General features: G+C 40.6%; 1 protein-coding gene across 1 annotated transcript in view; it reads right to left on the reverse strand.

The window, feature by feature from the left end:
* The window catches only part of stil (STIL centriolar assembly protein), a 46832-nt gene extending 42935 nt beyond the window's left edge, over positions 1-3897 (reverse strand). Inside the window, exon 1 of the mRNA XM_048602373.1 lies at positions 3696-3897. The gene's annotated coding sequence lies outside the window, so the exon portion shown is untranslated. The remainder of the gene's footprint in view (positions 1-3695) is intronic.
* Between the last annotated feature and the right edge of the window lie 806 nt (positions 3898-4703).

Genomic DNA, 4703 nt, shown 5'->3' on the forward strand with positions numbered 1-4703 from the left:
TGGATGCAGGTACAGGGTGTGGAGATAGGTTTGAGGTGAGATGGACAGGTTGTGTCAAATCAAAGAGGTGGGGATGAGGGGAAAGGTTGGACATGGGATGAGGCTAAGGCTGGGGAGATTTTGAAACTGGTGAATTCTATGTTGAGGCCATCAGGCTGTAAGCTCCCAAGGTGGAATATGAGGTGTTGTTCCTCCAGTTTAGGTTTGGCATCAGCTTGACACTAGAGGAGGCCCAGGATGGACATGTCACTAAGGGAGTGGGAGGAGGAGTTAGTGGTTCACAACCAGAAGGTGCTGTTGATTATAGTGTACAGAGTGCAGATGCTCTGCAAAACTGTCACTACAGAAGGCAGATAGTGGCAGGGAGGGGAATATCTCGGATGGTGGGGTTGGATTGCAGGTGGCAAAAGTGGCGGAGGATGATGTGCTGGATGCGGAGGTTTGGTGGGGTGGTATGCAAGGACTGGGGGAACTCTGTGCTTATTTTTGTTGGAGTAGTTGGGGGGAGGGGAAAAAGAATGGGGTTTGAGGGCAGAAGTGCAGGAAATGCAAGAGATGTGGTTGAGGGCATTATGAATCAAAAGGTTGGGGGGGTGGGGCAAGTGGCAGCGGGGAAAAGAGTTACAGTCCTTGAAGTAGGAACTGGAGAATTGACCAAAAAATTGTGTGCTCAAATATCTTAATATGCCCAAAATCCACAACTTTCTGACTCTGACACAAACATGATACTGTTGAGAGACTGCTGACAAGCTTTTCTGATGTAGTGCACCTTCTCTGCAAGCTATGACTCCAATAACTGTTCTATTTAATATACTCAAACATACATTTCATAATTTTCTTGCTTAGCTCAATATCTCAGTAATCGTTTAAAGTAACATTTGTGCACTCAATACTAACTGGACCATAGGTCATTGTGTTTCTATTCTTAACCTTAATTTCTTACTGTGTCTGGCCCTCAACATGTAATAGTTCACATTTCTTTCAAAAGAAGTGCATCTACTACTCACTTGTCCATGCTTTTCATTAATCTGACGTTTCACTACAGATTGCTGTTCTCTGTATACAATCAACAGGCTTCGGCATCATTAGAAAGCCAGACAGACAACTGGGCACTCCATTCCCACTCAAGATCATATGGCACACTTGCATCTATTTTCTATTCCCTAATCACTCCTGTCTAAATTAGATATTACATTCTATACCATTGAGCTCAATTTGTTAAAATTCTTTCAAAATTTTTTGAACATACATGTATGGCATTACTTAAGATAGAATGGGTGAGTTCAACAATAACTTGCTCCTTACAAATCGATGTAAGCCAACCTTTGCTCAGTTACACCAGTCAGAAAATTGTGCGCTCAAACCATGATTGGCAATTCACTGCATTAGTAAAAGTATGGCTACATTGTCAAAATTAATGACATCAAAAAGATTGAGTTAAAGTGGCAACTGCCCAGGCAGGTATTAAAAGATGACATTATTTAATCTTTTATCCACAAAAAGGTCAGAAGGCAAGAGACGCCGGGAAATGAAACCTTACTCTGAGCCACAACCTAAAATTTAAAACAGAAGCAGAGTTTGCAGTACAAAAACTTGAGACAACATTCAATAAGCAAGCTAACTCATTAAAATGTAAGACCTTTAAGTTAGCTATAGGCTGTACCTCAAGTTAGACATAAATCATAGTCCACTGAAAAACACTTCCTCCAAAAGTAGTAGTTACATAGCAGATACATAGCTTGTTTACTGAAATAAATCTGTCCAAATCAGCTGTGCTCATATTTGCGACCAACATATACAAATGATGTTAGCAACAATCTTTTTTTAATTCAACTTTAAAAAGGTTGTTATTCTCCATTTTCATTTATTTCAAATTGCAAGTTTTGTAATTGTTGGTTTGTTTGCCAAGCTGACTGGTTTTGATGCAAACGTTTCATCTCCCTTCTAGGTGACATCATCAGTGCAGCGTAGCCTCCGTTGAAGTGCTGTTGTTCTGTCCTGCTCAAAATTTATATGGTCCGGTCTGTCATGATGGGCCGTCTTGTTTCTGGTTTCATACTGTTGTGATATGTAGATGGGGGTCTATTTCACCATGTTTGTTAATTGCATGGGTGGTTGAAAACCAGGCCCCCCAGGAACCGTCATGGTTGTCTTTGTCTTGCATGTCCTAGTACTGTAACTTTGTCCCAGTCAAATTAATGTCCTTCTATTTTTCATTTTTAAAAGAATGAAAAGATAGAGTTTGGACCTAATGAATTACTTTAGCAATGCAACCAATGCTAGGGCATGAAAGCATTTCCCAGCATCAAGCCGTAACATTGCCAACAATTTAAATCTTTGCAAAACAAAAGGAAGACGTCACTCAATTTTTTAGAAAAATGCAAGAAAATTCAGAACAAGCACATATGCAGTATGGCATCCAAACAAAAATACAAAGTCCAACTCGAACATCAGGATCTCAAATTAGTGCCCCTACCATTAAGGCTACAGGATAGAAAGTTCAAGTTCTTTTGCATACTTAGTGGGTCAGAAGGCAGAATGCAAGATTTTTTTTTGAATATAACCCAGCCCAAACAATGGAAATCCATAGAGTATTCACAACAGTTGCATAGTACCTAGCTGGCCACATGCCAATGGAAACTGTAATAAAGAGTTTAATCTGATTTTCAGCTTCCTTACATAACTCAAACAATTTCTCATACATTTAAAATCAATCTTTATGTTTTCCACACATTACACTGAAGTGTAACAATTTAAAACTTTGAGACATTTAGACAACATTTTTTTCCAATTCTGTAATTCAATTGGTTATTATCATAACAAATCCACAACTCAAATTGGCTAATCAAAAAAAAAGAGAATTTTAAGGGATTCTTTTCTCAAAAATTTTCCTGATTCACAACACTAAGATTTGCAGTGTTTCTTCAAGTATGTCAAAGATTAAAATTTAAACTAGGTGGGGCGAGAATTCACAGCTAGGGCTTTAAAGACTTTAAAACTCAAATGAAAAAGCTGACTGACAAATCACTATACCCACTCCAAATTCTAAATCATTTTTAATCACTTGGATTTCATTCAGTGAATGAAAATTAAGAAGAAAGCTGTAGTATAATCACCTCATCCAAAACAAAATTTTACTCTCAGATATGTTTTGAAATGTGAAGTACTGACCCTAGTCAGTCTATACAGGTAATGGTATTGGGCAGAGCCACCTGAGTATATCATGCAACATCAAAAAACAACACAGGTAATTTTTAGTTAACTGGCAGGGATTGATTTCTGATTTACAGCAGCACCAACATTTCCAAGTGTGTACAAAAACTTACTTTTCAAAAGGAGTCAGAAATAAAGGAAGCACGTTTTCCAACTAAAACCACGTTCCATTCTAAATGAGTGCGACTTGACAGGTCTGAAAGGTCGTCACATGCTGACACTGCAGCTCAAACTTCTGATTCGTTTAAATCTGTGAACTTCATCTTAGTTAGCTGCGAAATTCTAGCTCAATCTCACAAGGGATGTTCATCACAACAAGCAAACCTAGCACTTGCTAGCAAGGTAGAATTATGTACAATGCGTCTTCACGGTGACAGAAACAAGAACAACCTCAAAATACAACCAGTTTGCCCCGTCTCCTTTAATGAAAGGACCCCAAAGGATTACCAGCGGCAGCGGCAGCGGCAGCCACCGCCCCTTACCCCAAGGACTTTCTTCCGGACTCTCTGCTGCTTGTCTGCACCGATTCGATCGCCAGCAACGTTGCCACGATCCTTAGCGAAATGATTTCCCAACCATTCTCGATAGCATTAACGGTAACGAAACACTTTGATCTCTCCTCTCATCCCACAGCCACCGTTTACAAACACTTTCCGCAGCCCTCATTCAAAAGTAAATATGGCGCCACGGTGCGGACAGGCTGCGCGAGCACCAATCACGCGCCTCTTTCCCCTGCCCTGTCCAATTACGCGTCGCTCCTCCCGCCCTGTCCAATGACGCGCCACACCTCCCGCCCTGTCCAATCACGCGCCACCCCTCCCGCCCTGTCCAATCACGCGCCACCCTTCCCGCCCTGTCCATTCAACACGCCTCCCTTCCCGCCGCGTGGCGTTCCAATTAACGGTCATTAAGCGCAATCGGCCAGTGCGCATGCGTTTGTAGCTGTGGTGAAAGGTGATGAAATAAATCAGTTTTTTAAATAGTTAATCCAGTTATACGTTTTAATAATAGTTTTACTAAGTTATCATGAAATAGGAGAAACTGAGATATGTCCATTATGTATATGAAATGGAGATGTCCGTTTCGAACACCGGTTCAGAAGAATATTAGAAGTGCTGTAAGAACTTTTCCAGTTAGTACATTCTCACATTGCCTCCAGAACTAGTCAGGGATCCTTATTCTCACAATGGTGCCTGTATAACTGCAGGCTCATCTTTCACTGCCCTTTCTTTCGGATGTAACACTTGGGAGACCTGATAGGGTCTCTTTGTTACCCTAATCCTATCTGGTGGATGCAGCAATTTCTCTCTAATTTTGTACATTTATATGTGTTTTGAGACACTGGATGGAGGGCTTAAATGTATGACTTCCTGATTCAGTAGTCTGTGTCCATCAGGACTGATGGTAAATTGTGAGATTTTTGCTATCGAACCAACATTTGTATCCAACCTAACTACTGGCAAACCAGAATCAAAGCATTGTTACAATGT

This window comes from Rhincodon typus, chromosome 10 (genome assembly GCF_021869965.1).
Source record: "Rhincodon typus isolate 14 chromosome 10, sRhiTyp1.1, whole genome shotgun sequence".
Lineage (NCBI taxonomy): Eukaryota > Metazoa > Chordata > Chondrichthyes > Orectolobiformes > Rhincodontidae > Rhincodon > Rhincodon typus.